Source organism: Etheostoma spectabile, chromosome 4 (genome assembly GCF_008692095.1).
Source record: "Etheostoma spectabile isolate EspeVRDwgs_2016 chromosome 4, UIUC_Espe_1.0, whole genome shotgun sequence".
Classification (NCBI taxonomy): domain Eukaryota; kingdom Metazoa; phylum Chordata; class Actinopteri; order Perciformes; family Percidae; genus Etheostoma; species Etheostoma spectabile.
The window spans coordinates 11,079,053-11,092,135 of record NC_045736.1 but is presented as its reverse complement, the minus strand read 5'-3'; the positions used below and the strand labels follow the sequence as shown (position 1 = coordinate 11,092,135).

At 40.2% G+C, this 13,083-nt stretch overlaps 1 protein-coding gene across 15 annotated transcripts in view; it reads right to left on the bottom strand.

The window, feature by feature from the left end:
- The window catches only part of nav1b (neuron navigator 1b), a 93,173-nt gene extending 80,876 nt beyond the window's left edge, over window positions 1-12,297 (bottom strand). For 11 of the 15 annotated variants that reach the window (XM_032513047.1, XM_032513053.1, XM_032513054.1 and 8 more), the window contains exon 1: window positions 11,906-12,295. The gene's annotated coding sequence lies outside the window, so the exon portion shown is untranslated. Of the gene's footprint in view, window positions 1-11,905 lie in introns of all 15 variants that reach the window. The other 4 variants (XM_032513045.1, XM_032513046.1, XM_032513060.1 and 1 more) reach the window with 4 other exon arrangements.
- Window positions 12,298-13,083: the final 786 nt, after the last annotated feature.

The window sequence follows — 13,083 nt, the reverse complement described above, 5'->3', positions numbered from 1 at the left end:
CAATGTGTGCATGATCCTCATATTTAATATTCAAATTCTGTTTCTTTTAAGCTTTGATACTTTAAAGGTTCTTGGTTAGGCAGTGTATGCGAAAGAAGCACTATAATAAAGTTTTGACTTTTGAAGAAAAGAAAATGGTTTAAATCACAGAAGATGTACTCATTTTGAGTTGAAGGGATTATTTAAATGGAGATGAATCTATAAAAAAACATTTGTTTAAAATGATGTCAAAATGACTTATATTTATTAGTTTTATTATTAGTATTACAATGCAAGCTCTAATATGACAATAATATTGCAGCTACTTCAGTCTACTCTGTTCATGCGACAACTTTTGTGCGTCTGTTGATGTAGAAACAGGATTTTTCATAATTTCATGTTTCTCCCATGTTTTTAACATTTCTTCTGTTCCTCCAATCATTTTTAAAGCGAAGTAAAGCCTTTTAAAAACCGGACGTGAGCGCAAGACACATTCTGACTCATAGGTTCATTCATAGGTTCACACAATGTCTGCATGTAACACAGCAGAAAATGACATCTTTTATTTAAGAAAATATGTCTGAAATTAACATAAAACATATTTTCAATATCAATATGCAGTATATTTCAATAGGGAAATGCATGCAAATTCCTATATTAAGCAATAAAATGTAATTAATTGTGTTCCACTGTGATAATTGTTATTGTTTAACATAGTTTGCATGAACTGGTTGGCCTCATCTGAAATATTAGTAGCCTACTGTCACTGGTAAACAAATACCACTTTTCCCTGAATGCATATTCTTCATTTTGCAACAGTATTTCTCTTTAAAGAATCTCAACAAATCCCACCAGAGAGTGATTAATATTTACCCCTCCATTTTTTACATTTTTTTTCTTAACAATGTGTGCATGATCCTCATATTTAATATTCAAATTCTGTTTCTTTTAAGCTTTGATTGATTTGATTGATTGACAAGCTCGAATAAAATCAAAACTGCATGCTTGTTTTGTCTTACCTGAGTAAATAAATGTCCAACATTAGTCAGTCCTCAGCACGGAGACAACTAGAAGACCATAGTAAGGTGCAGACTAACTTTGCTCTCCACAGAGACGAGCTACACTTAACAGTAGGATGCAGTTAACAGTAATACAATCTAGACCCACGTGCTGTTTTAAAGTGAGTGGGGGCAAATTGATGCTGGACGCCAAAAACGCCAATGAGAGAATGAAGTGAAACTACATGTCTTCACATCTACAGCCACACACAGCCCCCACACACACACACAGCCACCCCACACCCACACAGCCACCCACACACACACAGCCACCACACCACACCCCACCCACACCCACACCACACACACACACACACACACACACACACACACACACTCCTCTAGACCTACACAGACACACAAACTTTCTCCTCTAGACCCACACAGACAGACACACAATAAAGAATTAGTGACTCGTATTTCGATCTTTCCCGGGGCTCATGTTTGAATGTGACCTTAAGGTCCTGTTTAACATGCCAGCCTTTCAACATGTCATCTTCAAAGCATCCATCCAGCCAGCGTGGGCAAGCAGCTAAAACTGCCCCAGTCCTCCAAACCTATAATCATCCCCTGGGCCAGACTAAAGATTCTTGTAACAGACCGACAACACGTTGGCGCAGGATCACTTTACTCTGGTGAAGCTACCAAACTCCAGTGCCAAAAGGTCGGATTATGCACTCGAAAGTCACAAGACACCAGTCGAGTCCTAAATACTACAAATGAATGACCAAAAATGAACCAAATCTGGAGATCATCATCATTTAGTGGATCATTTCAGGATGCCTTCTGTAATTATTGTTTTGTTGTACCAAATGTCATCTTGTCAAAAGGGAATGTTTCCTTCCACTTGCAGAGACTCCACATAGCTGATTTTGGACCTGTTGTTTCAGTCTCTTCATGCTCCAGTTTCTCTCCATTCCAGCTCAGCACCAATAGATAATAGAGTTGAACGAGTGCATCCTTATCTACATAATTCAATTTTCTCAAGACTGCTGTACTATCTAGTTTTACAAGAGGCCTGATCTCATTTTTATATATAGCACCAAGTCCCAGATTCCTGATTTTCACTGCTTCCTCTCATGTCCTAACTTTGTAGGAGAGGAATTCTGTTGGGAAAACATGGACTGAGGTCAACTTACACGGTATCAGAAAATGTGCACACAAAAAGCACACAGTGACACAAGTGGCCAGAAGTAAAACTTGGCTCTACCAGTGCGGACTTTGTGTTTCTATTTTGCAGCGGCTGAAAGCTACACTTACCCTCCAGCACCACGGGTTTTCAGCTATTTAGGACACTTGGACAACAAAACGGTTGATAACTCAAAGTTTTTTGGTAAATCATGGCTCTTTTCTATCAAAAGTATGAAATGTATTTTTCCAATAATTGGTTAATTACAATGAGGATTTAAGGACAAAGCTGCAAATAAGCAAACTGGAGCCAGAATAACATTGTCTTAATCTTTTTTATTGGTTTGCCCAATTAAGACATTTGACATTAATGAAGACATTTTTAGCACTATGGCTCTTGGGACAGCAACATCAGCTGGTCGGTCCACCTCTTTGGCCCTGACTGAAATATCGGACAACTAATGGATGTAATGCCATGATAAGCCACAGGAGGTCTTTTCTCCCATTGTAAAACTCCCCTATCTGCAGGAAGAACAGCTGACACATTGGACACTGAGAACAATAATATAATACTTTTTCCAATATCATGTGCAATACTATTTTTATTTTAATATAAATTGCCAACATTAGTTTCATAATTCAAATTTGTTGTATTGTATTACACAAAGATGTATAAGGAGCATTGCTCCTTATACACTTTACATTTTTTATTCTTTTGTTTTTATATTATGTTGCAATTTCCGAGCAATCTCCCACACAGGAATTTCCTTTAGGATTATTAAAGTTCTGTTTGATCTTAAATTGTATACAGGCATCCATCATCACATCATCCTCTGATGATCCCCTGACTTTTTATTTTGTGCCACCAGCATTTCTTAAAGTTCTTAGTAAATTCGGTAAACACACTCACGTTCCCTTGTGGATGATAACTATGATGATCCCCTGACTTTTTTTCCCAGCACCATAAATACTTTGGTTTATGACCAAATACCTGCAAACCTAAACTGGTGTACTTTGTGCTTAGTGCTATTAAGTGTAGGAACACTATGAACAAAGATGATGAACAGGATGAAATATGTCCCCTGTTAAACATCAACATGATAGCACTGCCATTGTGAGCATGTAAGCATGCTGAGGTTAGCTCAAAACTTCACCATGGCCAAGTATAACCCAACAGAGCTGTTAACTTGGCTGCAGACTATTTCCACAGGAAAATGTTTTTACCCACTCAGCCAAATCTCAATGATAGAAAAAATGGCCAAGGCTATAAAATTGGGTGTCAAATTGTAAAGAAAAAAAAAAGTTGTATTCTCTGCTCTAAGACACTGGGGGGCACTGAGCCGGAGAACAAGCCGCGTCCATGGGCCCGACAAACTCAAGCTGCAGCTGTTAGTTCGCTAGCACATACACTAAAAACGTAACACACAATCCACAGCACAGCACACACCCCAGAGCTGAAGAACGTGTGCCACTCTGCAGCAACAGACCAGCTAACCCAGTAGCACACACACCCTGAGCCGAAGAAGAAAGCCGCCTCACAGCGACAGACGGCACAAAGCACACACCCACAGCAGTGAGCAGTAACTGCTGTCATATGTTGTCATATCTGCAGAACAGTTAGTCCCAGATTACTATAAAACCATTAAATACTAACATATTGTCTTTTCCATTAAAGCTCACTGTACTTTTTGTGGCAAACGAGATTAGAGTGGGCATTTAGGCGGGCAAGTTAATCTGTTGGCTCATTACAGGGATTTATCCCTTATAAGTCACCTCAAGTGATTAACCATGGTCAGTAACGCCATGACATTATCAGCAACTAGGTTTCAGCTTCAGGCAGCTGTGTTTGAGAACACTAAAGGTTAGAAATAATGGTCTCACCATAAACAGTCAATGGATCCAACAGGGTAAAAGTCAACACTGGATCTAACTGAACATTGCTGAAGTACTCTCTCTGTGGTTTATTCAAATCCGTCTGGCCACACCCCAATAAGTGATGACAGAGCAGGTAATTTACCACTGATGTGAAACGCCTGTGGCCCTAGAGGGAAAAAAGCACAGGTGTGACTTTAGTGATTATTGTGTTTAGTGAGAAAAAATTGGCTTTAAATCAAGTCCCATGTAGCAACATCAAAGGTAAGATACAACTTCTAAATACCACGTAGTCATGTCTGCTAGCTCTCTATTTCCCTTTTTCTATCCAGTATATTTTCATGTAGATTAGCAAATTATTCCTCCAGTCATGATCAACTCAGTTAGCTGAATGAAAAACCACAAGATTGCGATGGTTAACATTGTACTGGTCGTATACTGGATAATGACTAATACTAAAGTCAGTTAATGTGAGGCCTTGATGGGGTGCATCATGCTTTAAAACCAATACAGAATAGTACCACAGCAAATGTATCTTGAACCCCTGCTGGTTTTCATTTCAACATGCTTTTACACACCATTACACACCTGATCCGCAGAGATCAAATAAAGTGCAATGACCCACCTGTGGCCTGGGGACTAGCTTTGACAGCCACTGCATAAACAAGACATACTCACAGTGAACAAAAGGCTTCAGGCACATATACTATAACATTTCTGTATCTACATCTTTTTAAGTGCCAATATTAAATCTGAATAACAGCATTCATTGTAGTTGTTTTGAGAACGTTTGTAATTTTGCTTCAAGCTAATGCACAGACACCTAAAAAAAAAAAAACTGGATTGCTTTTGTTAGTTTTTTTTAAATAGAGGCAAAGATTTCAATTCATCAGAGGCTATTTAAACTAGCAGCGTCTGCAGCTTTAAAGCTGAACAGGGTCAATGAGGCCTCTCCACATATAATATTCCAGGTTACATCGCTGCTCTGGCATAAATTATTTCTTTTAAGCTGGAACAAAAGTAGACATTTCCCCACAAGGATCCGAAAAAAGGATCCCAAGCAGCACGGACAGGATGCCCAGGATGCTCTATTGTGCAATCCCTTATGCACACTCAAACAACCTGCCTCTGCAGTTATGCAACTGGCATAGTTGTCTGAAGTGAACTGTAGGAATAGGAGGGCAGTAAACGGAGCATACTGCAGCCCTGTGATGAGTCAAAGTGTGAGCAGTTGTCGTTGTTGGACCATCAGTCTTGCACACTGGGTCATTAAAACAGATAGAAGAAGAGCAGTGTGTTGGAAATACATTTGAAAACTCCCCAAACTCTGCAGCAACAGCACCAAAAATAGAGTGACTCAATTCATGCATAAGCAAATAAAAAACACTAATTTTTCGCTTTCATTCTAGAGGCTTTCAAGAAAACACTGCAGTAAGTAAAAAAGTGTGCTGCTTTCTGTTTATATGCATATGAATGGTGGCTTATGGGGTAACTTGAAATAACTCATTACTGTTTGAGGTTTTGTCAACAACGGCCTATAATAACTTTTAAGTTTTTCAACTTTTTGGTGCCCAAACTGCAAGAGTATTAATTCAAAATACACAACTAAGTCATACATTAATTTTTGTTGTTTGTTTATAAGAATATTGCCTTTACAAGGCAAATGCACCATCGCAAACCCTCATTAGTCATCTAAAAACGGCTTATAGATAGATTTTTAGACCACACTTTTGGACGATATCTTACTATATGTACTGTATGTTTTGTGAAAGCCCAATGCCATCATCAATTTTTAGCATGACCGTCGTTTTTAGTAATGTTATGTTAAAATGCACTATTTAGAAGCGTGTGGTTGATGGTACATACTTGATAACCCAAACGACTCCTATGTACAAACCATAAAAAAGTGTGTGTGTGTGTGCGCTCTGACAGTATAAATGGTAAAAACATGCACACACAGTCTCTACAATGTCAGTCCTTCCTTGTTTTGCCACAGTCAGTTCCAGTTTTTATAACCTATTGGGCATCTGCTCTTCTCATTCCTGAAAGCTGTCACCGCTGTCAGCTCGTCTCAAGAGCCAGCGGAAGAAACTACTACTTTCGGAAACCCAACTTTTCTTTTTCCATCAAGCACAAGTAACAAAAAAAAAATGGAAAATGGTATTGCATGCCAGTGTGCAATAGCATAACAATATGCTGAGCAGATATGCATGGAGGTTTCCGTCAGAGATTCATTGTTCTATTAACACACCTTTAGCCAGAAGGGGAGGAACTAATCGGTGGCAACAGTTTAAATGGTTGGAGTGAAATCCTGTGTCCATATGGCTCCACTGAGCTCGGTCTTTAACACCGCAGAACCAAAACTGACCAATTGAAATGTGGACGCTCTCCATCTGTCAGTATTACCCACAGCAGACCAACTGCAGACTTCTTTTTAGGAAGCACAGGAATCCTAGTTGAGTCGTTTGAAGCCAGAATTTATTCTTAAGTGTCTAAAAAGGAAACTGGATGAGGGACATACCACATGGTGTGTTTTACCTGCTGCACATCCAACCTCCCTGACTGCCTGATGATCTGTCCAAATCTGACTATGGTTAAACCTGAGCTTTCTGAGCTGAGCTTTATGGATGTGGATACACAGCTCTACAACAGCATTCACATCAAATAGGCTTTGATACATATAGATTAATAACTGGCTACGATTTGTGCCAGTAGGATATAAATGGTTGCGTTTTTGCTAGTAGGATGTAGAGAAGTCTACTTATTTGGGATCAAAACTATCTCCCTCTGTTTATGATTTGGATATTGATGTATCTAAAAGGTCAAATCATTATTTAAACAAACTAAAGGTCAGGAAAACAATCAGTGGTCGAGTCCTTAAGTCTTGTGCTGGTCAGTTAGGTGAGATCTTTGAAGTAATTTTCCCTCAATCATTCCAGACGCATACAGAGCCAAAGATTTGGAAACATTCTACAATCATTCCTGTGGCTAAGTGTAAGAACCCCAAGGTCTCTCACCTCATTGGTGATGAAGACCTTTGAGAGGTTGGTGAAGCAGGAGTTACTGAAACTGTTTCTTTATAGGGCTGGCAGAGGTGTTGAGGATGCAATACTTGCATTGTTAAATTCCCTTTACCAACATCTGTAATCCTCAAAAACTCATGCTAGGCTCCTTTTTAAATCAACTTCACTTCAGCGTTCAATATCATTCAGCCATACTTATTGGCTGAGAACCTTCAGTCTCTTTTTAACTTGAACCCTGTGTGTAAGGGTTAATGGTGTCTTATCCTCAAAAGCCCTTACTTCCACAGGCTCTCCTCAGGGCTATGTTCTTTCCCCATAGCATTTTATTTTATACATAAATGACTGTAGGAGTTAGTGTGAGAATAGGCACTGTGTGAAATTTGCAGATGACACTGTCATAGTGAGCCTTTTGAACAATGATGAGGAGGGGCATGGTCCTTTTTAGTTGAAGATTTCATTGCGTGGTGTGAAAACTTCCATCAACGTTTCCAAGAAAGGACATGATTATTGATTTCCATAGATCACAGCAGAACATTTCAAAAACTTATTCGGAACATGACTGAACAGTAGATGAATATAAATTTTGTATTATTGACAGCAAATTATATTTTGAGAGCAACGCAGATGCTGCCTGTAAAAAGGACAGAGACTTTTCTTTTTGAGGAAAATGAAATCATTCAGCATGAGCAGGACTCTGACTTTATTTTCCCAATGTTTTATTAAATCAGTCTTGACATTTCGTATTGTGGTGTGCTACAGTGGTCTTCCAATGACCAACAAGCATAAGCTAACAAAGCTGGTAAACGTAGCGTGTAAGGTGGGTGGGGTACAGCTACCTCAGCCGTAACATATATATGATAAAGCTGGTCAGGGGTAAGGCTAACCAAATTTCACACTGCCATGATCACCTTTTCTTTGGGATGTTTAATCTGCTCCCCAGGTCGCCGTTTTAGGCTACCTGTGTTAAGAACTAGACGTGGCAGGGATTCTTTTATTCCCGTGGCTATTAGGAACCTGAATTCACTTAAATATTCATAATATCTTGGGAAGTCTTTATATAGTAGGTTTATTTATTAATTATTAATTTATTCCTGTCATTGTTCATTATGACATACTGACCTGTGGACTGTCCTATTGGATTCTGTCAATGGTTTTGGGGGAAGGAGTGTCTCCATTGATGCGTGTCCTGTTTTGTGTTTACCATGTTGGTGGCATCTGGTGGTGTTTTTTTTTTTTTTTTTTTATAAATATTGGGCACACTACATTTAATTTACTAAGGATATTTAAAGTGGAACTTGATAGTGTAATAGTATGTTACATAAAACCAAACAAAATTAAATTGTTTCACTATTGTTGCATAATTCTATCACAGTGGAGCTTTCATTAACTGCGTGGCGGCTGTGGCTCAGTGGTAGAGCGTTCCCCTCCCAATCGGAAGGTTGTCCTTGGGCAAGACGCTGAACCCCGAGTTGCCCCTGATACTGTGCCATGGGCGTGTAAATGTGTGTGTGTTTATCTGATGAGCAGGTGGCACCTTGTATGGCAGCCTCAGCCACAGTGTATGAATGTGTGTGAATGGTTCCTGCGCTTTGGATAGTCGTTGAGCCTAGAAAGACGCTATATAAGAACAGTCCATTTACATTTACGTCCTCGACGTCGGACTGTCTTCATCTGGGTTTCAGAGTTAGTGCTCATGTCCTGGAAATTGGCAGGACTATTTAACTTGACACACAGCAGCAGAGCAGAGGGGCGCCACGTGTTGAACTAAAGTTCAACAAGGTGGAATCTTTTAAAAGCTAAATAGCATCCATATTTTCTAAAAAGATTCACATAGAGCCAATGTCTCCGAGTTTATCTAAACTGTTTTATCACCAAGAGTCTTCTGTGTCCTTCCGTCAATGTCTGATTCAACTTCAGCTTTGGTTCCCAGGGGGTGGGGGGGAGCTGAACTGAAATGTCAGTTCTCCAGGGAGAGACAGCGGCTGCAACATGTCACTCAACCGCTGTCACGATTTTTACAGTGACATTAATTGTAACCTCAAGACTTAAGACAAAAGACCTACACTTAGATTTCTAAAGTTCAAATTAACTGATGCACCGATTATTGGGACCAACTTGGGGTTCAGCCACACAGCCTCAGTATTTTAACTGTTTAAGCCATCCAAAGAAAGATAAAGTTAGACCTGCACCTCTGTACAACAACGGAGGAGTCGTTCTCACCTTATGTCGCATCTTTGTACCTGATCTCTGACAAATCTCTAGACTGAACACACTAATATTGTATAAAAGTTTTTTTATGGAACACATAAAATATGTATCAGGTTTTCCAAGGCTGTCGTTTTGGGTTAGCCAAGGGGGAACATGTCTGCCACTGCAACGTGTCGGTGGACGAGACTTTCCAAATAACACACACACACACACACACACACACACACACACACACACACACACACACACACACACACACACACACACACACACACACACACACACACACACACACACACACACACACACACACACACACACACACACACACACACACACACACACACACACACACACACACACACACACACACACACACACACACACACACATGCTCTGATGAGAGTAAAGCTACAATGCATCTGCATGCAGTGCTTCTCAAAAGTGTCTTGGATATGATGGAGGCTGTTGACAAGAGAAAATTATGCCCTCAGCAGCATTTTTCATCACCATAATAGTTGTTGTCTTACCACAGGACACTATTTCTGTGTTGTCATACATCCAGAGTGAGATTAAAGTTAGTTAAGTTCAAAAGTGCAGCCAGCTGCTCACATGACAGATCTGCGTTATTGGCAATGACATCACCTACCATTAGTGGTATTCCCAGAGCCATGCATGGACTCCCTATCTAGAATTAAATTACATTATGGTCTGTATTTTGTGCATTAGTGCATGCTAAGGCTGGGTATGGAACATCAATACTTTTTGGTACCAACCAGAATGTCTCATGTGTCCTGTATCTAAAGACAAAATCAAATGCTTGGCTAAATTCTCTTTAGTTTATGTGAAATGTCTGTGAGATATCTGCTACATGGATTCACATTTTAACAGACATTTATAGTTCCCACATGATGAATGCTTACAACTCTGGTGGTCCTCTGACTTTACATCTAGCACCATCATCAGGTCAACATTTAAATTTGTTTCATATTTTGATTTAATACCTGCAGAACTAATGACATTCCCATAAGCCCAAAGCTGTACTTTGTGTTTGTTAGCATGCTAACATGCTAACACTTAGATGGCAACAATGATACTAGCCAAACATCAGTATGCTAGCATTGTCATTATGAGCATGTTAGCATACTGACGTTAGCATGTGATTAGGCACTGCTCTGTCTACAGCCTCACAGATTCTCTAGCATGGCTAGAGACACTAGTTGCTTTATTAAAAAAAAAAAAGTTTGGGATTTTTTCTTTTTTGTCAGTTTTAAAGTTACATTGGCATACTTATTGTGCAGCTGTTTGTGTTTAGACAACATCTTCCGTTCGTATAATCGGTCTTCTTTTGGTAAAGCGGCAGTAGTTCGTTTTTTCGGCCACTGGAGAACAAGCAGTCAACAGAATTTAAACTTATAAAGTTGTAATGGAAACGTCGTCACAACTGCTGATTAACACATTCAACAACATTAGTATTTATTTGGAGCGGTTTCTGACCACACAATAAAATAAAATCCAGTTTTCATATTTTAGCTCTGTTTTGGTATCTACCAACCTTTTGAGGAAAATATATATTTAGCTGCTAAATGATCCACTATATTCACTACCTAGTCTTTAACTTTGTCTTTTAAAGCTGCCAGCTGTGTCTGAACAGCTGCGTGCTGTCTTAACCAGCACTGAAGAGCAGTGAGAGTAAACTAAAACCGTGTCAAAACAATGTGCTAAAAGATACTGAAATGTGTGTTAAAGCCGAGATAATTCTCTGTGGGTTTATCACTATCTGCAAACACCTCGTATTTAGTAATTTGATCAATTGTTAATAACAATATTTCCACCAAAATAAGGGGAAAATGTATTATTTTGGTATTGGTACAGAAACTCAGCTGTATTGAAAACATTACCAAAAATGAACGATATTACCCACCCCTAGTGCTTGCATAAGTTTGTAAATCATACAGTGTGTGTGTTTAACAATGTGCATTATCCTAACATTTTTAAAACAAACATCTAAAAAATAAAAATCATTTAAGCCTCATATTTCAAAGAAAATGCTTCGGGCACTGAAATACCAGCTCATGTTCATTCACTGTTTGATCAAAGAGCAACGTATCAGTGACCATCGTCTACTGTCCCGTCTGTCACTGTAAACCAAGACGATGAGTAGTGTAAAGTGTGAGTCTGATGCTGTGGTAGCCTGGTATGAGTCAGCAGTACATCCCAGACGATTACTGGGCACATGACTCCCAGTCCCCAGCAGGACAATAAAAGTCCAGCAAAGTCTTCGCAGGCATTATTTCGGCAGCCTGTGTCCCTTTTCCCTCTCTGTCTTTGCCTGCAGTCACACACATGATAGAAATATCTCCGTCAACCACAGGATACTATATTGTTAAACGTCTGCCAACGGATCACACACTACTGTACATTGTATGCACTTTGTAGTAGTGCACTTGTTTATCTGAGCGGTTTTGGACAACAAGGTCATTATAGGGAATGGAAAGTTCAGATCAATAAAATAATTAAAAATCCACTTTAATTAAATATTCAACTGTGCCGATGCTCACCAAGAGTTAAATGCTACATAATATACTCTCAGAGACAGAATTCATCTTCAGTATCCAACAAGGAATTCAAACCTACCTGAAATGAGGTTGACAAAACTTAAGAGTGCAAGCAAAGCTGAGGGATGAGTAGGCTAGGTCTCCATCAGTCCGTCCCTCTTTTATGATCTAACTGTGCTGAGTGACTGCTCCAAGCACTGTGCTAGTACAGTATACTGCATGATGGGACAGCAAACAGCAGCCTCCAGCTCAAACGGCATCAAGGACCAAAGCATCCCAGCCTCCGTCCAATGCCTCGATCAATGTGAGACTGCTCCCTTCCTGCTTGCATAACAATACTCTAGACGGATCCTCTGCTGCAGTTGGTGCCTGTGCATCAGACTACTTAGCGCTCTCTGACTTGCAAATGGACCTGGCGCTGTTCCAGTCCAAATATCTCTGAACAAAAGTGCTATAAAACCAGGCCATATACCTGGTGCAAACTGCCTAACACTCTGCACTGTCTCGTCTCTCTCCTTGTATGTTACAGTTTAGCCTGGCAGGTTATGTATGCATCTTATTCCGCCTGGCGCTCTGCTTCCTGAGTCACAGCCAGAGCCAGTGAACTGGACTGATTTGAATTGTCACTGCATGTTTTGTAGTTGGCTGCCTACAGGGCCCAGGCTCCCTCAGTAGGAATCTGGGCCAAAGGAAGCGGACTCAGGGGTGTCAGCTCAGGAAAAAAAGAATGACAGGAGCGATGATATGGTGACAGCATGAACTCACACACACTTTTCCCCTCCATAATCTTTGAAGTGGGGGATTACAAACTGTGACTAAGACACCCCCCCCCCCCCCCCCCCCCCCCGTGTGTTTTGCGGCCAAGTATTGCAAAATGACTCACACAATCAACTTACAAGGCAGAATGTGCGCAGGCCAAGGACATGTACAAAAGCATGACCAAATTTAGCGTGTGCCGAGAGGGATGAAACAACACGCACACTGGTGTGAGGATACAAGGCAACGGGTGGTGTGACAGCGGGTTATGTTATATTCCCCGCTTGCACATTTGAGAAAATGGCCTTCCCTTGAAGTTAAATTACTTGGCAGGATGACTATAGTTCATGAGGAGAGGTAATAGACTAGAGGCAGTTTGGAAATTAGAGCCCTATCCTCTGTGTTGAGTCACATACAGGAGATAAGTGAGGATTACAGTCAAAGACACAGAAATACTCAGAAATGTGTGTGTGAGACACACACACACACACACACACACAC